This window comes from Akebia trifoliata, chromosome 15 (assembly GCF_017979445.1).
Source record: "Akebia trifoliata isolate Shusen 1 chromosome 15, ASM1797944v1, whole genome shotgun sequence".
NCBI classification, from domain to species: Eukaryota; Viridiplantae; Streptophyta; class Magnoliopsida; order Ranunculales; family Lardizabalaceae; genus Akebia; species Akebia trifoliata.
The window spans coordinates 22,030,139-22,056,319 of record NC_141389.1 but is presented as its reverse complement, the minus strand read 5'-3'; the positions used below and the strand labels follow the sequence as shown (position 1 = coordinate 22,056,319).

The following is a 26,181-nucleotide window of genomic DNA, read 5'->3' as shown; positions in this document are numbered from 1 at the left end:
TGAATGATTCAAAAAAAAGTTTCTACACAAGTTAGAGTTTAAAGATGGTGGATTTTTAACTAGAGGTTGAAGATGAGGACATTTAAGTGATTTTGTATTAATCCCTTGGAGACATGGTTTTAAAACTCATCGGAGACCGAGACGTATCTCCCGAGATAACTTGGTATCGAAGCTGAACAAGACCAACTCACAAAGTTACTTTTTTTTTACCGAGAGTTAGGACTCACATTCAATTTTTTGATTTTTTGAACGAGTTGTCTCAAATGTATCGGAAAATTCGTCCGAGACGGCTCGGTATAGGACCTAGACGAGACGAGAAGTGAAACCAAGTTTTAAAACCATGCTTGGAGAAGACAGAATTTAGTGGATAAATTATAAATTTGAAACCATTAGGGCATCCAAAATATTCATCGAAACTAGAGCGCTATGTTTGTATCGCACATAAATTTATCATATATAAAAATGATCAATGTTGTAATTTTAGAGTTCGCACGTGAAGACGACACAAGCACTAGGAGTTAAGGGGGTAAAAGAGATTTTTTTTTTTTTTTTTTTATAGAAATATTATTAAAAAATCTTTGAGATTAAAAAGATATGAAACCATAAATGCAATTTTTTATGAGTGTTTAAATTCATGTTTCCCGAGGAAAAAGATTTATAATTCCGTACCTATAGCACGTTAGCGAGTGAGGACTTTCTAGTAAGGAAATAATAATATATAAATAAATGTGGGTGAAGCTGATTTTTTTACTTTTGAAGGACACGTGTGTCTTATGTTCATATAACAGTTTGAGAGCTCGTCATAAAAAATAGAAAAAACAGCTTGAGAGCTATTTTGATTCTATATTAATAAAAAATATTAAACTCCTTAGAAACGAGTGGAGATACAAAAGATATTAATAAATTTTCACTTATTGAAAATAAAAAATACAAAAAGATCAATACAATTTTGTTGACATTCCAATCTCCCACCAAAATTGATTGGTAACATAAAATCCAAATTGTTAAGAAAGAACAAATAGAGGAAATAAGTTTCTTTTTTTTTAATGATAAATGGATAATTATAATTCTCACAATCTTGCATCTAACATGTTTTTGTTAGCCAACAAGCATTAGGTGTAGCAGCTGGGGCCCCCTAAAAAAGGAAAAGATCTTGAGTTCAAACCCCTTGTTGGTCACAAGGATTTATCCCAACTTATCTTTGTATATGTGGTGTGCAAGGGGATTTGGGGCGAGATATGATGCTCTAAGAGGCTAATTGCCTCGTCCTTGCTAGTTGAGCCTATAGGTCCAGACAATCCATTATAAAGATTAAAAAAAAAGTCGCTCAGAAAATTTCTCCCGAAATTCTCTATACTAACAAATCACTATTGCTTTTCCAATACATGTGGTGGATTACCATTACTTTATCACCTTTGCACAGAAAATTCAAAACAACAAATCTCTGCTCTAAAAAAATTTTTTGTCAAAATAAATCAGCATTATATATGAAGTTTACAAAGGTTGTAATTCTCTCTAAATAGAAAATAAATAAATCATGAGCTTCATTTTATTATTCATTTATGAAATTTTTATTACCAGCAAGCAGATTAGCAGTAAGATTTTAATTAGCAAAAAAAAAAATATATATATATATATATATATATATATATATATATATAGGGTGGTTTAAGGGACATATGTAAAAACAATGGTTTTTCAAAATATGGGTTAGAGGTTTTAGATTGAGCTGATTTTTTTTTTTTTTTTTGCGAGGATGGTCACTATGGTGAGAAGATCATCATCACAAAAAATCAGCTCAATCTAAAACTTCTAAATCCATCAAAAGTGATTTACAAATTACTGACAAAATTGGCAAAATCAACGGTCCACATTCTAAATCACTTTTAATGGGGTAAGAAGTTTCAGATTGGATTGATTTTTTTTTTCCAGATGATCTTCTCATCATAGAGATCATCCTCACAAAAAATCAGCTCATTTTAAAACTTCTAAGCCTAGTTTACAAGTTGAAGAATCGTGGACCGTACAATTTTTATAAATCACTTTTGATGGGGTTAGAAGTTTTAGAATAGGCTAATTTTTGGTGAGGATGATCTCCTCATCATAGAGATCATCCTCACAAAAAATCAGCTCATTCCAAAGCTTCTAACCCATATTTTGAAAAATGTTTGGCACTAAACTTGGCAAACTTTAGGGCTGCTAAACTGTCCCCATATATATATATATATATATATATATATATGGGTCCCGTTCAGCAACAAACATTTTGGCAAAACATTTTTCAAAACATGGGTTAGAGGTCTTCGAATGGGTGTAGAGATCATCCTCATCAAAAATCAGCCCATTCCAAAATTTCTAGCCACAGTTTACAAGTTGAAAAATCGTGGACCGTTCATTTTTTGTAAATCATTTTTGATGGGGTTAGAAGTGTTGGAATGGGCTGATTTTTGGTGATGATGATCTCCTCAACGTAGAGATCATCCTCACCAAAAATCAGCCCATTCCAAAACCTCTAACCCATGTTTTGAAAAATGTTTTGCCAAAATGTTTGTTGCTGAACATTTCCCTATATATACATACATATAGGGGTGGTTGAGCAGCCTTAAAGTTTGCCAAGTTTGGTGCCAAACATTTTTCAAAATATGGGTTAGAAGCTTTGAAATGAGCTGATTTTTGGTGAGGATGATTTCTATGATGAGGAGATCATCCTAACCAAAAATCAGCCTATTCCAAAACTTCTAACCCCATCAAAAGTGATTTACAAAAATTGGACAGTCCACGATTCTTCAACTTGTAAACTCGGGTTAGAAGTTTCAAAATGAGCTGATTTTTTGTAAGGATGATCTCTTCACCGTAGAGATCATCCTCACAAAAAATCAGCCTATTCCAAAACTTTTAACCCCATCAAAAGTGATTTACAAAAAATGTTTGGCACCAAACTTGGCAAACTTTAGGGCTGCCGAACCCCTCCCTATACATATATATACATATATACATATATATATACGTATATATATATATATGGGAGCAGTTCGACAGCCCTAAAGTTTGCCAAGTTTGGTGCCAAACATATTTTGTAAATCACTTTTGATGGAGTTTTGGAATAGGCTGATTTTTTGTGAGGGTGATCTCTACGGTGAAGAGATCATTCTCACAAAAAATCAGCTCATTTTGAAACTTCTAACCCTAGTTTACAAGTTGAAGAATCGTGGACCGTCTTATTTTTATAAATCACTTTTGATGGGGTTAGAAGTTTTGGAATATGCTGATTTTTGGTGAGGATGATCTCCTCATCATAGAGATCATTTTCACAAAAAATCAGCTCATTACAAAGCTTCTAACCCATATTTTGAAAAATGTTTGGCACCAAACTTGGCAAACGTTAGGGCTGCTGAACCATTCCATATATATATATATATATATATATATATATGTATATGGGTCAGGACATTTCTAGGGATTTCCATAAGTCAAATACCCATAAAACATATACCAATTTCTAGGAAATTTATGTTTTTTCGCCCATCTCGATCGTACATTTGATAATGTGAGTGAAACCCCTTTTGAGGTTAGAAGGTTCGCCATAATATGGAATATGGAAGGGATCTACCATAGTAGGCCACTATTATTAGTCTGGGAAGGGACAACTTATGGAAAAAGAGAAAGGGGTACCTGATACTTAGAAGGTCAAGGGCCTGGGGGGATCGCCATAAAGTGAGCCAAAGCGAGCATCGGTCTTAAAGCATTAGGGTATGTTACGATCCTTAGGTTAAGATTTAAACTTTCTGTTCCATTGACACCTAGGTATTTTTGGAGCATTGGTTTGGGTCTTAACAATATGATTGTTATACACTCGACGACAATTAATGGTTCTCTACACATTCGTGTGCTACTTCGAATGGGAACAGATGTACTGTGAGGGTATTTGCCCCCACAAGAATTTTTAAAATTACATAATCCCCTTGATTGTTTTGATATATTTTGAGTTTTCCCCGACCCCCAATCAAATTTTTTTTTTTTTTTTGATTTATTAAAACCACCTCTATTTAAAAAATATATATATTTAAGGTACCACATGTATTCTTTAATGGATGACATACCCATTTTGACCTTGTTGACCCCCTCAATTTTCAATGAGTATTTGAGACACCCTTTTGCTTCCAAATTGATGACATGCCCTCTCAATTTTTAATGGATATTTGAGATACCCCTATGTTTTCAAGTTGATGACATATCACCCCCCCCCCCCCCACACACACACACACACACGCCCTTCTCTCTCTCTCTCTCTCTTTACCTCAATGTTTTAGTTGATTTGGACACCCCTCCACATTTAAGTGAGTATTTAAGATGTCCCTACGTTTTCAAACTAAAGACATGGCCCCCATTGATGTTATTTTTCTTTTCTGCACTAACAAAAAATAACATAAATACCTTGTCTTCAATTTGTAACTGAAAATCCTTTATTTTTTGTCCTAAAATCCGTCATCTTCAAATTCTTCAACTTCTATAAAAATAATTTTAAATCTATTTAACATCATCTTAATCCATCGTTTTAAACCTTGCCTCAATCCCTTTGTAGAAAAACCTAGAATTTTTCTTTCAAAAGATCTCATCTTCTAATTCAACAATCCTATATTTTCCTTTTGTTGGAAGGTTAAACTAGATTAGTCTTCTGGTTCAAGATTAGGGTAAAAATGTTGAATCTCACCTTAATGCCTTTGTAGAAAACCCTAGAATTTTTTTCCAAAAATCTCATGTTTACTTCAAAAATTTTATATTGTTATTTATGTTTAAAGGTTAAAGTAGATTAGACCTATGATTCAAGACTAGGATACATTTTTTTACCCTAGATGTTGAAGATGACTAATTTTAAATACATAAATCAAGGGGTTTTTTATTTTAAGTTGAAGGTAAGGGTATTGACATCATTTTGCATTAATCTATTAGAAAAGATAGCAAAGGCATGTTGGCGTTTTGGTCAATATTTGAGATCCCTATATATATTATTAAATGGATGATTAATGTTTTCATAGTTCTTCTCTCACAGACTAATAAGAAATAACCTAAATGCTTTTTTCTTCAACCTCTAATGAAAAACCCTTGAATTTTCTCATCAAAATCACTTATCTTCAAGCTCTTCAACCTTGTAGGTCAACTATAATTTGCCCCCTACAAGAAAATCCTAGCTCCACCCTTAACTTCGAGTCATTGTACATGTTGCGTATGAGACGTCTTGTATTTTGTTGCGCTATGCAATGTTACAAGGGCAACACCAAAGTGACGAAAAGGGCAATGATATAATATTTTCTTTAAGGATTTTCTATTTTGGGGGCATTTATATTTTCGGAAAATAAACGTGTTTTAGCAACTTTCGAATTTATAAATAAAGATCTCTTGGGCTATAAAACTTGAGAGAAAAAAATAGTGATCGTTCTTATTTTGATCCATGGACGTAAGCACACTGTTGAACCACTTAAATCTTTGTGTTTATGTGATTTTTGTCGTCTATGCTATTTTAATTTTTCATAATACTAAGGCTTTTGATCATTGGCCTCAAAAATTTTATTTTATAGGGGTAGCAATGGGTCATGTTGTGTCACGTTGTGTTGATGTTAGGGTATTATGAAAATTTACCAAACCCAAACCCGTCCCATTTAATTATCTTAGCAAAAAGATTATAAAATAGCATTATGAAATTTTTTATTTTGCGTCGAGTAGGGTCCATATATTTTTTGAGTTGTGCTGGGGTGACACAGGATTTATTGTGATTCTCACAATTCTGACGTGGAGATGCATACATAATAGTGGATAGTTTTTACTCATATCATAAGGAAACATACCCAACGTCAAAATTGTGAGAATAGCAGTAAATGCCCTCATAATTCCAGCATTTTCCATATTTTTTTTACTATGTACAATCTAAATGGGATGGACCAATAGGTTTTGGGCAAAAAGTTGGGCTTGGACCCAACTTTATTTTCGATTGGGCGAAAGAGCCGTTCTTCTTAGAAAACGGAAACTCAATTGCCACACCGTCTATTGCTAATACCACTCCAACTCATATGTAAATCATCAAAGAATTAGCACACATTTTGAATGGCATTAGCAAAATTTGGTGTGGCAATAGAAGCTCTCTTAAAAAAAAAGAGAAAATATTTGAGTGACTGCATTTTACACTAAGCTGACGTGAAGATGTGCACAGAACCATAGATGATTTTCCTCGAATCATCTACGGTTCCATGCACATCTCCACAACAGCACATTGTGAGGCACAGTCACTCCGGGACGACTCAAAAAAAAAAAAAAAAAAAAAAGGAAAAGAAAAAGGCTTAATCTAATGCCCCATCCCATTAAATTTGGAGTCATGTTGGAGTGACCTTAAGATTACACCTTATATTATATTGCACATCTTAATGTAAAAGTAGATAAGAACTATAGATGCTTTTTCACTTGTATCTCGAGGAAATATTCTATGATTGTCATGTACTTTCACGTTAGGATGTGCGATGTAAGGTCACTTCAGCATTCTTCTAAAATTAGGTATTAGTTGGAGTTTTCGCATTATGGGCCTGGAATTCTCTTGTGGACCGTTTTCAAGCCCATTCAGAAGCATACCCAAACTTAGTCAGATTTTGCGTGTGCGGGCCTGTGCTAAATATTCATAAGATATTGGACCCTAAATAAATAAGGAGATACTATTGACACATCAACTTTTACTAATGCCACACCAGTTCCTATGTACAGCACCATATAATTGCACACAGTTGGTGTGGTAATAGTAACCCTCATAAAAAAATTGACATCCTGCCTTCATCTCCCATTCAATAGTTATATGAGCCTCTAAACTCAATTTGTACAAAGTATGGGTTTGCGTTAAATTATTTGGTGCATCGAAATACATCATCGACGACAGTAACCACCTAGGAATTGTGAGCTCTTGGGACGAACATAAATGTTTTTTAGTCAAGTAATTCTTTCGCATGGGGTCCAGATTAACCAAAAATGCATCGTTACATCAGTATTTATGATGGTATTACCTAATTAACGTTTCTCCTAATAGCACTTTAGGAGTTAGAAGTTTGGACTGCCAATAATCAGTATGATATATTTTAAAAATATTCTCCAAAGTAATAAAGATTAATGGTTTATATGAAAAATAACATGGGTCCACTTATCTTCAACATTTTGTAGACATCACAGTAAGAGATCCCGAGAACAAATTTTTTATATTTATGTAAATCATTTTTTTTTTTTCTAATATACTCTTTTCCTCTTTTTTTTCATTTTTCTAAGTTAAATGTTTGATTACAAAGCATTGCGCAATACAATTAGCATTCCTATGTAGGTGTGGCAATCTTAACGAGGCTTGAAAACGACATGAAATTAGTGGGTTTAGATCAAGCCTAGTTGGGTTTGGGTCATAACAGTGTCAACCCGTATAACATGGTTATTAAATTAGTCGGATCCAGGTTAAGGTTGTCAACCCTCTTAACCCATTTTGACATGTTTAGTTATTCTTTTATTAACATGTAGCTTTAAATATATTGACAATTATCTAAAAAACAATTTAAACTACCTTTCTTTTTTTTTACTAGAATTTCATAGAACTTTTAATAATACTTTGTTTTTCAAGCTCTACAAAATATAGAAGGTGTTTTAAAATATTCTTCAAATAATGTCAACTTTTAATTTATAAAACTTAGTTTATGTCTTGTGATACTTAATTTATGTTGATTTATATTGGTTTATGGTTGTGTGACTTTACTTTAAATAATGATATATTTATTTTTAGTGGTGGAGATGAAATTTATTTTTCCTAATAAACATTAGAGATTTATTAAACAGGTTATATATGAGTCGGGTTTGGGTTTAGTAAATTTTCATTATACCCTAACCTCAACACGACCCAACCCGACCCATTACCACCCCTATAAAATAAAAATTATGAGGTCGATGATCAAGAGCCTTAGTACAATGAAAAATTAAAATAGCATAGACGACAAAAATCACACAGACAAGGATTTAAGTGGTTCGACAATGTGCTTATGTCCACAGATCAAAATAAGAACAATCACTAATTTTCTCTCTCAGGTTTTATAGCCTAAGAGATCTGCATTTATAAAGTTGAAAATTGCTAAGACGCGTTTATTTCCCTAAAACATAAATGCCCCCAAAATAGAAAACCCTTAAAGAAAATATTATATAATTGCTCTTTTCGTCACTTTGGTGTTGCCCTCTGTAACTGTGCGTAGTACAACAAAATACAAGACATCTCATACACAACAAGTACAATGACTCAAAATAACACAAAGTTAAGGGTAGAGCCAAGATTTTCTTATAGGGGCAAAATATAGTTGACCTATAAGGTTGAAGAACTTGAAGATGAGTGATTTTGATGAGAAAATTCAAGGGTTTTTTCATTAGAGGTTGAAGAAAAAAGCATTTAAGTTATTTCTCAAATATTGATCAAAACGCCTACATGCCTCTGTGACCTTGGTCTTTTCTAATAGATTAATGCAAAATGATGTGAATACCCTTATCTTCAACTTAAAATTAAAAAACCCCTTTGATTTATGTTTTTAAAGCTAGGAATCTTCAACATCTAGGGTAAAAAATTTATCCTAGTCTTGAATCATAGGTTTAATCTACTTTATCCTTTAAACCTAAAGAACAATATAGAATTTTTGTTAAACATGAAATTTTTTTGAAAGAAAATTCTAGGGTTTTCTATGAAGGCATTAAGGTGAGATTCGAACTTTTTAACCCTAGTCTTGAACTAGAGGAGTAATCTACTTTAACCTTTAAAACAAAGGAAAATATAGGATTGTTGTAGTAGAAGATGAGATTTTCAAAAGAAAAATTCTACGTTTTTCTACAAAGGGATTTAGGCAAGGTTTAAATGACGGACTAAGTTGATGTTAAATATATTCAAATTAATTTTCTATAGAAGTTGAAGAATTTGAAGATGATTGATTTTAGGACAAAAAATGAAGGATTTTCAGTTACAAATTGAAGACAAGGTATTTAGGTTATTTTTTATTAGTGCAGAAAAGAAGAACAACGTTAATGGGGGGCATGTCTTCAACTTGAAAACATAGGGACATCTCAAATATTCACCCAAACATGGAGGGGTGTCCAAATCAACTAAAACATTGAGGTGAAGAGCAAAAGGAAGGGGGGGGGGGATATCATCAATTTGAAAACATAGGGGTATCTCAAATATCCATTAAAAATTGAGGGGGCATGCATAATGTGAAAAAAAAAAACCCAAATTTGACAGTCCTGAGCTGTCAAATTTCATAAAATTCGACGGACAAAGAGATTGAATTGGCATCGAATTTTTTATTGTCAAATCTTTTTTTGATGGGTTGAAACTGTCAAATTAATAAAGGATGGGAGAAATTCGACAACTCTAAGCCGTCAAATCTGGAAAATCTAGAATTTTGACGGTCCTAGACCGTTAATATTTAGTTTCTAAAATTCGTGGGCCTTTACCTGTCAATTTTTTCTGTAGAATTTTCCAATTTTCACATAGAGAAGTCATAAATTTGAAAGCAAAAGGGTTTCTCAAATACTCATAAAAAATTGAGAGGTCAACAAGGTCAAAATGGGTATGTCTTCCATTAAAGAATACATGTGGTACTTTAACTATATATATATATTAAATAGAGGGGGTTCCAATAAATCAAAAGAAAAAAAAAATTTAATTGGGGGAAGGGGCAAACTCAAAATATATCAAAACTATCAAGAAGATTATGTAATTTTAAAAATTCTTTTGGGGGCAAATGCCCCCACTGTAAATCTGCCCATGCTCGAAGTAGCACGCATGTGTGAAAAGAACAATTGATTGTCCTCAAGTGTATAACACTTATATTGTTAAGATCCAAACCAAAGCTCCAAAAATACCTATGCGACTTTCTCTTTTTTCATAAGTCGCCCTTTCCCAAACTAATCACAGTGGCCTACTATGGCAGATCCCTTTCATATCCCATATTATGACGAGCCTTCTAATCTCAAAAGAGGTTTCACTCGCATTATCAAACACACAACTAAGATGGGTGGAAGAACATAAGTTTCCTAGAAATTGGTGTATGTTTTATGGGTATTTGAAATATGAAAATCCCTAGAAATGTCCTATTGTGAATATTGATTATTACAAAGGATCTTTTAAGAGAGCTCATACTACATTACAAAAAAAATCTTACCACTAATATTTTTTAATTTTTTTTACTAAGTGAAATCTTATCACTAATCTGCTTGCTTGTAATAAAAATTTCATAAATGAATAATAAAATGAACCTCATGATTTATTTATTTTCTATAGAGAATTACAACCTTTGTAAACTTCATACATTAGGCTAATTTATTTGGACAAAGACTTTTGTTAAAGAGCAGAGGTTTGTTGTTTTGAATTTTATGTGCTAAATTGATAAAGTAATGGCAATTTTATGTATTGGAAAAGCAATAGTGATTAGTTAGTAGCTAGAGAGAGAATTTTGAGAGAAAATTCTTGAGCGACTTTTCTTTTTTATCTTTACGATGATGTGTCTAGACCTGTAAGCTCGACTAGCAAGGACAAGGCAATCAGTCTCTTAGAGCACCATATCTCGTCCAAATCCCTCAGTACATCACATATGCAAAGGTAAGTCAGGATAAATCCCTATAAGTGACTACCAGAGGGTTTGAACTCATGATCTTTTTCTTTTTTAGGAGATTTCTGCTACTACACCCAACGTTTGTTGGTTAAACAAAAGACATGTTACATGCAAAATTATGTGAGGATTATAATTATCCATTTGTCCCTCTAAAGAAAGAAACTTATTTCCTCTTTTTTGTTCTTTCTTAAAAGTTTGGATTTTATGTTGCCAATCAATTTTGGTGGGAGACTGGAAAGTCAACAAATAAAAAGTGATTAGAAGTTTCTTGTGAAGGAGGTCACGCTTTGTCTGAGCCAAATTTACTACCTACAAATTTCTTTTTTAGGTATGATGAAAATGTATTGATCTTTTTGTATTTTTTATTGTTATAAGTGAAAATTTATTAATATCTTTTGTATGTCCTCTCGGTTCTAAGGAGTTTCATATTTTTTATTAATATAAAATCAAAATAGCTCTCAAGCTGTTTTTTTCTATTTTTTATGACACACGTGTCCTTCAAAAGTAAAACAAATCAGCTTCACCCACATTATAATATATTATTATTTTCTAACTAGAAAGTCTTCACTCGTCTGACGTGCTATAGATATGGGATTATATATCTATTTCCTCGGGATACATAAAAGATTGCATTTATGTATCCTGAGAAAAGAGATCTATGGTTTCATATCCTTTTAACCTTAAAGATTTTTTAATAATATTCCTTAAATTTTATTATTTTTTCTCTTTTACCCCCTTAATTCCTGGTACTTGTGCCGTAACCACGTGTGAACTCTAATATCACAACACTGGTCAAATTTTTATATGATAAATTTATGTGCGATACAGACATAGCCCTTGGTTTTGATGAATATTTTGGATGTCCTAATGATTTCAAATTTATGACTTATCCACTAAATTTTGTCTTCTCCAAGCATGGTTTTAAAATTTGATTTTCCATCTCGTCTCGTCCAGGCCCAATACCAAGTCGTCTCGGACGAGTTTTCCGATATGTTTAAGACAAATCGTTCAAAAAATTAAAAAATTGAACGTGAGTCCTAAATCTCAATCAAAAAGCGATTTTGTGAGTTGGTCTCGTTTAGTTCCGATACCGAATTATCTCAAGCAATACGTATCAATCTCGGACTAGTTTTAAAACCATGTCTCCAAGGGACTAATAAAAATTACTTAAATGTCCTCATCTTCAACCTCTAACTAAAAATCCATCATCTTTAAACTCTTCAACTTGTGTAAAAACTTTTTTTTAACTCATTCAACCTGTTAAAATCAAATCTCTAGAGTGAACATTTTTAGCCTATCCGACATCGTCCTTAATACGACATTCAATCCCAAGAATTCAATCTTCAACTTTGCCCAAAAGTCTTATATTATTCTTGAGCTTTGGAGATTGAATAAGATGTAATCTTGAGGTTGAATACAAGGTTAAAAAATTTATTCTAGGGAATTCTGAATTTTGTAGAGAAGATTCATGGGTTTTTTCTACTGGAGATCGAATGTACGGGATTTAGGTCATTTTCTACTATGCTCTTGTAGAAGACCGAGGTCAAGGGTGTGTTCATCAGTTTATGAACACAGGGATATATACAATATTCACTAAAACTTGTCGAGGATCCCTCCTTAATAAAATAAAAATATCTTATTAATTTTAAAACCTCTTGTACAAGCAACATCTCCTCATTCATGAATCATGAGTTACCATGAAAAAAACAAACGGAATTTACGCAGTTATTAATGGTGAAACATTCTAGAGATTCGTACAGATTTTGTATATCAACAAATAACTCAATCTATATTAATTAACATTGAATCTCATATATGAAAATTTACAATATCTCATGTAAAAATAACACAAAAAATAAAGAAAAAAATATATAATTAGAAAAACACCAATAATTTGGTAAGGCAGAAAGTAAGATAACATCAAATGAAACAATGAATCATAGGCGTAGAAATCTTCTTTGGATACGAAATTCCAAACTGAAACTCCAAATCATTCTCTAAAGGAGTTAAATTCAAGTCTGGACAGAAAATCCTCCTACTATTTGATCTCTTCAATACTGGCACGTGCGAAGGAGGATCAGATTTAGTTTTAATAGTTGAAGAAGACAACTTTTCATTCATGATGGCTCTATGTCTCCTCATATGACCACCTAAAGCTTGCCCTATCGAAAATTCTAGACCGCAAATTGAACACTCGTGTGTTTTGTTCTTCGGTGGCGAATTCTGGTTGTCGGATTCCTGAAATGGGTCTCCTCCCATTAGTCTGGGCTTCTTGTGACTCGCTCTGTGGCCTCCTAATGCTTGGAACGATGGAAATTGGCGATTACAGGTTTTGCATTCGAAGACACGATTTGGGGAACGAGTTATTGATTCGGTCTCGGTTCCACGAGACAATAATATCAAACACTTGGCCATGTTTGCTATGCTTTCTATCTCTCCTCTGCTTCTCTTCATGTCTTTCAGAAAATAGAAAAAGTTTTGAAACTTAGAAAAGTTGTTTATGAGTACGTGAAGGAGAAAGATGAGAGTGGTTGTATTTATAGGTTCGGTGTAGCATCTTTTCTTACACGGCTAAGTAAGAGACAGAGACTACGCATTGGGTTTACTTTGACTCAAATAAATAAATAAAAATAGTTAAAATTAAAAGTGTTCCCACGTGTGAGTGACCGTGTACCAGTCGTGAGTGGCGAGTCCTACTGAGTCTTCTTCGAAACTTCCCGTTACCACTAAGTGAACTGTTTTTCTTTCTAGTTTCTTAGGGCACTATCTTTCTAGTATAAAAACAACAATTTCCGCGTAGGGTCCATATATAGGGAAATTTTCAACACCAAACATTTTTCAAAACATGGGTTAGAAGTTTTGAAATGGGCTGATTTTTGATGATGATGATCTCTATGATCTCTACGGTGAGGAGATTATCATCATCAAAAATCAGCCCATTCCAAAACTTCTAACCCCATCAAAAATGGTTTACAAAAAATGGACAGTCCATGATTTTTCTACTTGTAAACATGGGGTTAGAAGTTTTGGAATGGGCTGATTTTTTGAGAGGATGATCTCAACCAAAATCTTTATAAATAAAGATTTCTTGAGCTATAAAACTCAAGAGAAAGAAAAATAGTGATTGTTCTTATAGTGATATGTTGAACCACTTAATTCCTTGTGTTTGTGTAATTTTTATTGTCTATGCTATTTTAATTTTTCAATACTAAGGCTCTTGATCATTATCCTCATAATTTTTATTTTACAAGGGTGGCAATGGGCCAGGTTGTGTTGTGTTGAGATTAGGGTATTATGAAAATTACCAAACCCAAACCCAACCTATTTATTAATCTTATCAAAAACTTCAATCCAAACTCAACCCATTTATAAATAGGTATACCTGACCCAACCCATATATAACTTGTTTAATAAAACTCTAATCTTTATTTGGGAAAATTAAATTTCAATTCCACTACCATAAATAAAAATATCATTATTTAAAGTAAAGTCACATAACCATAAACCAATATCAATCAACATATATTAAGTATCACAAGATATAAACTAAGTTTTATAAATTAAAATTTTATATTATTTAAAAAATATCTTAAAACACGTTCTATATTTTGTAGAGTTTGAAAAGCAAAATATTATTAAAAGTTTTAAGAAATTCTAACAAAAAAAAACAGGGTAGTTTCAAAAATTCTTAGATAATTGTTAATATATTTAAAGCTACATGTAAATAATAAAATAATTAAACATATCAAAACAGGTTAAGAGGATTGATGCCCTTAACTTGGATCCGACTAATTTAATAACCATGTTAAATGGGTTGACACTATTATGACCCAAACCCAACTAAACTTGATCCAAACCCACTAATTTTGTGTCGTATTCAAGTCGTGTTAAGATTACCATCCCTACATAAGCATGCTAATTGTATTGCGAAATGCTTTGTAATCAGACATTTAATTTAGAAAAATAAAAGAAAGAGAAAAAGAGTATATTAGAAAAAAAAAAAATTGATTTACATAAATAGAAAAAAAAAAATTGTCATTGAACACTCGGGAGCTCTTATTACTGTGATGTGTACAAAATGTTGAAGATGAGTGGACCCATGTTATTTTTTATATAAAGGATTAATCTTTATTACTTTGGAGAATTTTTTTTTAAATATGTCATACTGATTAATGGCAGTTCAAACTTCTAACTCCTAAGTGCTATTAGGAGAAACGTTAATTAGGTAATTAATCGGACACCATGCGAAAGAATTACTTGACTGAAGAACATTTATGTTGGTCCCAAGAAAACACAATACCTAGGCGGTTACTGTCATCGATGATGAATTTCAATGCACCACATATTTTAACTCAAACCCATACTTTGTACAAATTGAGTTGAGAGACATATATAATTATTGAATGGGAGATGAAGGCAGAATGACAAGTTGTTTTTATATGATGGTTACTATTACCACACCAACTTTTACTAATGCCACACCAACTGTGGTCAAGTACAATATAGGAACGGTGTGGCATTACTAAAATTTGGTGTGGCAATAGTATCTCTCTTTTTTATTTGGGGCCAATATCTTATGAATATTTAGCACAGGCCTGCACACAAAAATCTAACTAAGTTTAGGTATGCTTCCAAATGGGCTTGACAGCGGTACACAAGAGAATCCCAGGCCCATAATGGGAAAACTCCAACTAATACCTAATTTAAGAATAATGCCGAAGTGACCTCAAGATTGGACATCTCATCGCACATCCTGACATGAAAGTGCATGACAACCATAGATTCTTTCCTCAAGATATGAGTGAAAAGTATCTATGGTTCATATCCACTTTCACATCAAGATGTGCAATATAAGGTGCAATCTTGAGGTCACTCCAGCACGATTCCAAATTTAATGGGATGGAGCATTAGATTAAGCTTTTTTTTTTAGTCATCCTGGAGTGACTGTGTTTCACGATGTGTTGTTGTGGAGATGTGCATGGAACCATAGAGGAAAATCATCTATGGTTCCGTGCATATATCCACATCAGCTTAGTGTAAAATGCAGTGAATAACGCAGTCACTTGAACATTCTCCCTTTTTTTTTTTTTAAGAGAACTTTTATTGTTACACCAACTTTTACTAACACCACCCCAAATTTGTGCTAATTCTTTGATGATTTACATATGAATTGGGGTGGCGTTAGCAATAACTGGCATGGCAATTGAATCTCAGTGTTTTTAAGAAGAGCGGCTGTTATGCCCGATGGAAAATAAAGTTGGGCCCAATCCCAAAGTTTTCCCCAAAAACTTATTGGGCCATCCCATTTAGATTGAACATAGTAAAAAACATATATGGACCATACTGGAAAATGTTGTTTTTATCCTCCAAAGACAGTGCCCTAAGAAACTAATTTGAAAGAAAAACAATTCACTAAGGATACAGTTACCACAAGAAAGAGTGCTACCATAACTTCATCAAGGTAGTAATAGTGGTATCGATGGGCCATCCCATAGGCGGGCGGGCCACATCTGTTTAATAATTATCGAAAGCGAAGCCCAGATTATTGACACATAGTGATGAGTGCTTCCCTTCGCAAATATGTACTCGATGTCTATCAAATCCTCGCAATTTATGTAGGGGTGGGAATATCAAAAGGTAAATATTAACCTAAAACAATACGAGGCAAAGCATCAAACACACGGTTGAGATAGAAAGATATTCCTAGGATTGCCTAGATGGATAAAATGTATCCATTGTAAATCTTTATTGATCCCTCGGAAACTTATGTTTTTCCTCTCATCTCAATTGTACATTTGATGCTCGCTAAAGAGGTCCACATCCAAAATACAAATGGAGAATTAGAGACTAAAATATTTAGTTGTACTGTTAAAGCTCGAATGAAATTCGAGTATACTATTCAAGAGTTTGATAACATTAGCAAAAGATAATTCATGGATAATATTTATCTAAATATCTAATGCACATATATGTCGTGAGTAGTCGAATGTTACCAGTTACGACAACAACATTTGTTTGTTATACTCCAATTAATAAAATTAATTAAAATAATCAAAAGGATATATATATATAGGGTTAGGTTCCGTAGACAAACTTGTAGACAAAGTCTTTTGTCCTCTATGGTCTAAAAGTTTTGAATGGCTTAGTTTTTTTGTGAGGATTATCTCTATGGTGAGGAAATCATCCTCACAAAAATCAGCCAATTCTGAAATTTCTAACCTTAGTTTATAAGTAGGACCAGAGCCAGGATTTTCTTCTTGGGGAAGCTATAATTGATGACAAGGTTGAAGATCTAAAAGGTTTTTTTAGTAAAAGTTGTAGAAAAGGTCATTTAAGTCATTTCTTATTAGCCTATGAGGGAAGACCCAAGACAAGGGGTAATATAATTAAAGATATTAAAATTAAAATTAATTTTTGTAGAAAGGGGCATTTAAGTCATTTCGTAAGGTTCATATTTGATATACTCATATAGACTAATGAAAATGACTTAAATACCCTTATCTTCTATATAGTCAAAACCCTTGATTTTTCTTCTCAAAAAACTAGCCAACTTCAATCTCTTTGGTAAACTTTTTGTATCATCTTCAACCTTAAGATTCTATCTAATTCAGTCTTTAAATCTCAACATACAACAAGATAGGATTTGTTGAAAAGTAGAAGAAGAGGTCGCGCGATCATCGTCATCAGTTTGAAAACATAGAGAGGGTATTAAATCAAATATTCACCAAAACATAACCTATTTTACGACAATGTTACAATCCACCCTCATTACTCAGCGTGCGTATGACCGTAAGTAATTCATTTCCGAGAAAACTAAATTTCTTAAGATGATAGGCATGGGAAAATGAATTCATATATGTGACTTTCCACGAAAAATAAGCATCCCTACCTGAAATTGGCATTTTTTTAAGGAAAATTTATTTTCCCACTTACTTTCTATTTCCAATATGAATTATCCTTTTACATAACTTTCGATCGATTTAATTAATCGGGTAGTTTATGCACACCAAATTCTACATATTTAATCAATTATAGCTTAAGGGACGTCTCTAATCATGTTCCACATGGAAACAATGATTTTCATTTAACGTCAGCGCTTAGGCAATCTATAGCTTAATTAGATTAAGAAAAATTCTAGTTTTAGTGGTTAAGATACATAAAATAAAGGAACTTTTTGTCATTAAGAACAATCTGTACATGGCCTCTTTATAAATAGCCAAAACACTAGGAAGATTCCCAGACACAACAATCACACAAATTATTGGACCGGCCATAAGTTTACAATTAAATATTTGATTAATTAGATTAACAATAATATGTTCACTGAAAAGTTTAAAAGACGAAAAATGATTAGTTGTCTTTCGAAAGTGTGTCATTCAAACTAATCCATGGCTAAATGATTTGCCTAATGAGATCAAAAGTTGAGTTTATATTAGGGCTGCAACTTGGTTCGGTTTGAGGTCAAATTGGAACCGAACTAACATAAGTCTGTTCCACTAACATGAGTTTATTCATAAAAGATCACCAATCTATGTCCTAACTCTTAAAATAATTCATAATAATTATTATTTACATATATATTTATTTATTGCATAGGGGTTCAGTTCTCAGTTTGGTTCGATTCTATACAAGATTGATCCGAGAACCGAATCTAATTGATCGGTTGTCCATTTTTGTAACCCAGAATCGAATCGTAACTTATTACAAATCGAACTAAACCACCTCAAAACTATCAGTTTGATTCGGTTCTCAATTTGAACTGGACCAAATTGCACCCTAGTTTATATATATATATATATATATATAATAAGTTGCTTTTGAGGCTAGAAGTTGTTAAACAAAAAAACAAAACCCTCATTAGAATGTTTATGACAGCAAATCTTCTAAATGATGCCATCAAGTTCCTTGTCTGTGTCTATCATCATTAATTAGTAAAAAAATAAAAGAAAGAGATCTAACGGTGCCAGACCATCTTTTAATTTTTACAGCTCTATTCATGAAATTATATATAGCACACCAAATATAGATAATTACACACCCCTTAATTTGATATATCTCCTTTTTTTTTTTTGGTAGAAGTTCAACTCACCTCAAGTTCTTCTTCCAGTTTGCTATAAAACTCAAGTTGACTTCACAATAACAAAGGCAACAACACACTTCAGGTTATGAAAACTACGAATTCGTTTATCCATTTTTGAATTTTCACCTTTTTTTATGAACCCTTCAATATGATTTTCCATATTTTGTGGCCGAAAAATTAGTGACTCGCGCAAGAGAGTTGCCTGAGATTGCCAATTTAAGATTTATTTCGATCTTTGTATCTCAAGTTGATTAATAGCTTGGATATTGAAATTTTATTTGCTATTCTTGTCTGTCTTTATTGTTTTTATGATTTTGAGTAAAAAATTAGTTGGCTGTCCCCACTTTGAGAAATCCATTTTAATTTAGTGATTGGATCAGATAAATAAAAAATTGGTGTGGCAATATAAACTCTCTCTCTCTAAATAGAAAAAAATATGAAAACTCATCTGTTAGTGATGTAGCATCTTTCCTCGATCTGAAAGGTATATGGGATTGAGGAATCGTATATCTCTGACTTCGACCTATGAAGAAATGTGGGGTTAGGTTTAAGAATTAAGATAATACGTTCTTGGGCATGATTTGTTGAATCTTCCCATGGAATCAAAATGTGGGGCTTCCTGGGTGTATGATTAGGCTACCTCACCCTCATCTTAGCTTTTAAAAATCAAATATTTATCTTATGGGTGGATATTATTAAGGCACCTCACACCAATATATCTTATCTAGTATGGTCTTTCGGATAATTTATTGCATTTTTTGTATTAATCCATGGTCATCCATGGTTTAAGGTTAGGGCAAGTATTGTGGTGTTGGGGAATACTTTTGGGAAACCCTACCCTTTCGCACTTTCAACTTTTAGAAGTGGTTTAGTATTTGAAATCATATTTGGTTACGATTCACTATCCCGCTTCCTACTGAGCACAATAGTTGAAAATGAAAAGTGAGAAAAATGAGTTTAAGAACCTAAAATGACAAATTACGAATTTCTTAAACAAAAAATTTATTTTCTTTTTAGTTAATTACATTATAAAAATACCCCCCAAAATGTTTTTAAGATATTATATCTTGGAGGGAAAATATCATTAGTTCAACATATTGTTGACACCCCATTTTTGCCTATGCTGAGCCTGAGAATACTAAAAATCTTTCAAGAAAGGACTTGACCTAAGGTAATTTTAAAGAAGGTTCAAAATTTTTATTTTCAAATAACCACAAGGCCTAAACGCCATTTGCGGGATTCTGGATTTAAGCCTAGACATACTAACCCTTGGCCAAGCTTAAATGTAAGCTTAATCGTACCTCAACCTTGGCCAAACTTATTTTTGGTTTGACTAAGGATGACCCATGGACAGAAGCATTTTTTGCCGAGTCCAAAGATGACCTATGGCCAAGCATTATTTTTGTTCAAGCCTTGGTTCACCTAAGGCCAATTCTGTTACAAACTTATGTGTGCTCGAGTTTGATTAAGGATAATTATCTTTTAACCCACTCCTTAATAACTTTTCTCCCAAGAAGCCCCTCTCTTTTACTCTTTTAATCTTCCTTCAATTCTTCAATAATCCTATAACTTTGCTCTTTTTGTAAATTATCATATTCTTCCAACAAAGATCATTAGTCAAATTGGTCCCCACATAAGTGTAATTACTATCATAATCTCATCTTGTTAGAAATAAACTAAAGTAGATTACCCTTATGTCCCCCAAGCCTATCCTCAATCTTAGAAGATTCAATGTAATTAGACCAAATTTCATGGTTTGTAATAATTTTGTCCAATCTATAGATTTCTCTAGAACTTGTGAACAAAAATTAGATTAACCCTTGGTTGTTAGAGAATTAGTTGGGCTAGATGACCTTAATGTCTAAGATCTCAATTCATATTTACATGTCATCTAGTCTAATTCCTTTTAATTGACCCAAAACCTTTCTATCCTCCTAAAGAAATTCTTTAAAAACTATGGTTTTTTACAATTCTTTCCTCTTGATCATCATGATTGGTGAGACTTATAGGTGGGTGAAAGACTATCAAGTCCTAAGAGAGGAGAGGTAATTTTGGATTTTCTATGAAGGTCTTGATGCAATTATTGGGAACCCTAGGATTTAGGACAAATTTAACCCCAAGAGTCTCCAAAAATCCTATAAATAAGACCCCCATCCAGAGTAAAAAAGGAGTTCAAGTAGTCCAAGTCTCTCCTCTAAACCTTCTAGCTTACCAAAACTCTGTCAAAATCCTTTCTCAAGCACCCAAGCAACTCTAACCAAGAAGAAAAAGAAGAGACCAAGGTGGGATTTTAGTTGTAATTTTCATATTTTTCTATGTAATTTTTCCTTATAAACCTCCCTTTTTTATCTACTCTCATCTTTACATTTAAGCATTCCTTGTCTTTAGCAATGTAGATCTTAATTTGTTTTAATGAGGCTTGAAGGTAGAAAGTAAAACCTCCTAGAAGTAATTTCCTTTTATAAGTCCTCAATAAACTCTTAAGAACATTAGAATATTTGTTCTTTATTTTCTTTACAAGCTTTAAATTCTTAGATTAGTTGCTCTTTATTTTTCTTACAAGCTTTAAATTCTTTGATTAGTTATTATTTACTTTCCTTGCAAGTTTAAATTCCTAGAATAGAGATTTTCATTTTCTTTCTTAATGGTTTAAGAGCTAGAGAGTAATCCCTTATGGGAGGTAATCTTCTCTTTCTAAGTCCATTACATGTATACACTATGTCACACACATCACAATGTTTTCTTTTAAATGGCTAAAGGTTAAAGGTAGGGATCTACCTAGATCTATACCTAACTCTCTAGGCTAACAAAAAATAATCTCAAAGAGAACACATCTTATGCACAAGGTTCCTAATCTTTTCATGGTATTGTCCAACTCATAGACATCTCTTAAAGGATAAATCAATAAAAAGATGCTTCTAAGTGAACACATAACCCTCTAAAAAATCCTTTAGATCTAAAAAGGAGAAATCCATGAGGATTTCTACCAAAATCCTAGGCTTACGAAAAATTATAGCAAGTAATATTTCTATTTTAGCTTTCTCATTAGTTTAGTTTCTTAGTTTTCTAAAACTAAACTATAATTCTTTTACTTCTTAATTTTCTCTATAACTTCCTTTATTTTCAAAACTCAAAAAGAATTTTATAATCTTCACCTATGGTCATATATTAGTAACCATCTTAAGATTGGAAAGATAAAGTGCCTGAGACATTCCTTATTCATCAACCGAACATCCTTATCTTAGATTTCTAAAAAGACCATTTCATTTTATCCTTAAGATATGTGAGTCACTACAAGCCAAAAAACAAAATTTAAAAAAAATATTTTTATAGTGTCCATTTACACTTCAATTTAATGGTGGTGACTCCAAAGAAGCCCACATGTCTACACATATCATTATCAAAATATTCAAAGAAGTTATTGTGGAGGATAAAATCCCTCTGATCCCATGGACAGATACATATCACATAAGAATTTGTTCCCACCCATGAGGAAGCCAAGGAAAGTACTAGTGAATATAAGCTCAGAGGTTAGTCCTATTAGAATTTCCTAGGGTATAGAAGGTCGAAAAGTAAGGGAATTGCTTAGAAAATAGCTAAATCCAGGATCTTGCCAAATGCTGCAAAATCAGGGATATATGGAAGGAAACTAATTTTTAATAATTGTCCATTGACCTAAATAAGGGGGAGATCCCAACAAAGGGAAACTTGAAAAATAGTAAAAAATTTCTAAAAAGGTTAAGGACAAATTAAGAAAGAAATCAAGTAATGATTTTTCATATTTTTTTTATTATAAATAGAGACATCAACCACTCATCAAAGTAGGTATTTTCTACCTTTAAAAACTCTCGAAAAGTTCTCATATTGACTTGAGCATCAGAGAGTCTATAGTGCAAAAACAGATGGCAATTTTAGAGTAACATATCTCAAGGAGCATCAATCAATCTCTGGTTGTACCTTGGGGTGGAGGCAATTTGTTGCATCCATAATTTGGCACCATCTATGAAAAACTTACTATAAACACAAGAATTGAACCATGATCAATACTAAAAACAAGGCAAGGGAAGTCCCAACAACTAGACATGCCCTAATTGATCTCATGCATGCACTACATTAGTTGTTTACCCAGATGGGGCAAAAAATGTAATAGAGGCTTGAAAGGCAAGGAAACAAAATATATGTCATTAATTTCTTGCTCAACCATGATCAAATATAAAACTTCAATTCATCGCCATTTTTTGTTCATGTATGGTATAAAACTCAAGTTGACAACACATCAAAACAAAGGCAACAACATGCTTTGGGGTATGAAAAACTACGACTTCCTTTATTTGTTTTTGAATTTTCATCTTTTTTATGGAACCCTTTAGTTTGATTTTCTAGTATTTCAATTAAAAGTTCAAAATAGCAATTCAAAGATCGGTTGTTGCGACAAAAAAAAATTGGTGACTCTAGAAGGTTATCTGATGGTAGTCCATCAACATTGTTACTCTAAGAGACAATCAATTTAAGATTAATTATGATCTTTATCTTTGTATCTCAATTAAATTAATAGCATGGATATTGAAATTTTATTCGGAATTCTTGTCCATCTTTACTGTTGTTATGATTGTGATGAAAAAATAAGGTTGAGGACCACCCGACCAATGGGTGTTGGAGGCTAAAGCATATTCTTCAAGATATAATTGATAATGGAAAGCTACGATGTTTCGTGGTAACTATAGAAGAAGTCAGGGATGTTGCACTACCTCCCCCACAACCGATGGACGACCTCAATAAGGAGAAGTGGTTCGAAGAGAGGTGCACAGCATAGCTAGGGAGTATTGCTTGTTGAGTGCTATATATATATATATATATGGGTCCCGTTCAGCAACAACATTTTGACAAACATTTTGGCAAAACATTTTCAAAAACATGAGTTAGAGGTGTTGGAATGGGCTGATTTTTGGTGAGGTTGATCTCTTACGGTGAGGAGATCATCCTCACCAAAAATCCCAATTCCAAAACTTCTAGCCCCAATTTACAAGTTGAAAAATCGTGGACCGTCCATTTTTGTAAACCATTTTTGATGGGGTTAGAAGTTTTGGAATGGGCTGATTTTTGGTGAGGATGATCTCCTCACCGTAGCGATCAACCTCACCAAAAATCAGCCCATTCCAACACCTCTAACTCATGTTTTGAAAAATGTTTTGCCAAAATGTTTGTCAAAATGTTGTTGCTGAACGGACCCATATATATATATATATATATGGGAAATGTTCAGCAACAAACATTTTGACAAACATTTTGGCAAAACATTTTTGAAAATTGGGTTACAGTTTTTGGAATGGGCTGATTTTTGGTGAGGATGATCTCTACAGGGAATAATCATCATCACCAAATCAGCCCATTCCAAAACTTCTAACTCATCAAAAATGATTTACAAAAATAGACGGTCCACGATTTTTCAACCTGTAACATGGGGCTAGAAGTTTTGGAATGGGCTGATTTTTGATGAGGATGATCTCCTCACCATAGAGTCACCTCACCAAAAATCAGCCCATTCCAAAACCTCTAACCCATGGTTTGAAAAATGTTTTGCCAAATGTTTGTCAATGTTTGTTGCTGAACATTTCCCTATATATATATATATATATATATGGGAAATGTTCCAGCACCCTTAGTTTTAACCACACACTTTAACAAACGTTTTTTGTCCTACATGGGTTTAGAAGTTTTGGTGGGCTGATTTTTGGTGAGGATCTCTATGATTAGAAGATCATCCTCCCCAAAAATCAGTCCATTCCGAAATGTTTAGCCCCCATGTTTACACGTTGAAAATCGTGGACCGTCATTTTTTGTAAATCAATTTTGATGGGTTAGAAGTTTTGGAATGAGCTGATTTTTGGTGAGGATGATCTCCTCACCATAGAGATCATCCTCACCAAAAATCAGCTCATTCCGAAACTTCTAACCCATGTAAGACAAAACGCGTTTGTAAAGTGTGTGGTAAAACTAAGGGTGGCGAACGGGACACATAATATATATATATTATAGATATATATAATAGATAGAGGGTCCCTTTCAGCAACAAACATTTTGACAAACATTTTGCAAACATTTTTCAAAACATGTGTTAGAGGTTTTGGAATGGGCTGATTTTTGGTGAGGAGATCTCTACGTGAGGAGATCATCATCACCAAAAATCAGCCTATTCTAAAACTTCTAACCCCATCAAAAATGATTTACAAGAAATGGACGGTCCACGATTTTTCAACTTGTAAACTGGGGCTAGAAGTTTTGGAATGGGCTGATTTTTGGTGAGGATGATCTCCTCACCGTAGAGATCATCCTCACCAAAAATCAGTCAATTCCAAAACCTCAACCCATGTTTTGAAAAATGTTTTGCCAAAATGTTTGTTGCTGAACGGGACCCTATATATTATATATATAGATAGGGGTCCGTTCAGCAACAAACATTTGGCAAAACATTTTTCAAAACATGGGTTAGAGGTGTTGGAATGGGCTGATTTTGGTGAGGATGATCTCTATGATGAGGAGATCATCCTCACCAAAAATCAGCCAATTCAAAACTCTAGCCCCAGTTTATAAGTTGAAAAATCGTGGACCGTCCATTTTTTATAATTATTTGATGGGGTTAGAAGTTTTGGAATGGGCTGATTTTTGGTGATGATGATCTCCTCACCGTAGAGATCATCCTCACCAAAAATCAGCCCATTCCAAACCTCTAACCCATGTGTTTGAAAAATGTTTTGCCAAAATGTTGTTGCTGGCACAAAACATTTTGACAAAACATTTTGGCAAACAATTTTAAGCCGTCGGATATGAGGAGATTGAACGGACGAGATTCAATCTCTCGATTTAAACGTATAACTTATACGTTTTCACTAATTACAGTGCCATCATTTACTTTTGCTTATTTAGTGTCACCTCCCTCTCTTATTAAAAAAAAAAACAGAGAGAATGAGACTTTCATTTTCTCTCTCTCTCTCTCAACCCTCCCTCACGCTGTCACAGAACTTGATAGATGAGGATAGAACCCTCTCTTTCACTCCACTCTCTCTCACTCTCTCATGCTAATCATTCTCAATCGTCTGTCCGATCTCACTCTCTTTCAACACTTTCTCACGATCTCATTCTTGATCGAACTGAAACCCACCCTCTCTCTCAAAATAAGAGGGTTGGTGGGTTGATGAAGGGCAAGTTACAGAACGCAAGGTGGCCATTCATTGGGCTACTGATTATCCTCCCTCAAAGCTACTGCCCATCCAAGCACATTTTTTGTTCAGGTGAGAGGGTTTGAGAGAGGGTTTCTATTGAGTTTCGTCGAGAGAGAGAATGAGAGAGTTCTCACTTCTGTTTTATTTTTTTTTTAAAGAGTGCGGGAGGACTCCAAGCACCATTTTGTGTTCAGGTGAGAGGGTTTGAGAGAGTGAGAGAGAG

At 33.3% G+C, this 26,181-nt stretch overlaps 1 pseudogene; it reads right to left on the bottom strand.

Moving 5' to 3' along the window:
* Window positions 1-12,452: 12,452 nt before the first annotated feature.
* On the bottom strand, window positions 12,453-13,155 carry LOC147384608 (zinc finger protein ZAT11 pseudogene; annotated as a pseudogene).
* Between the last annotated feature and the right edge of the window lie 13,026 nt (window positions 13,156-26,181).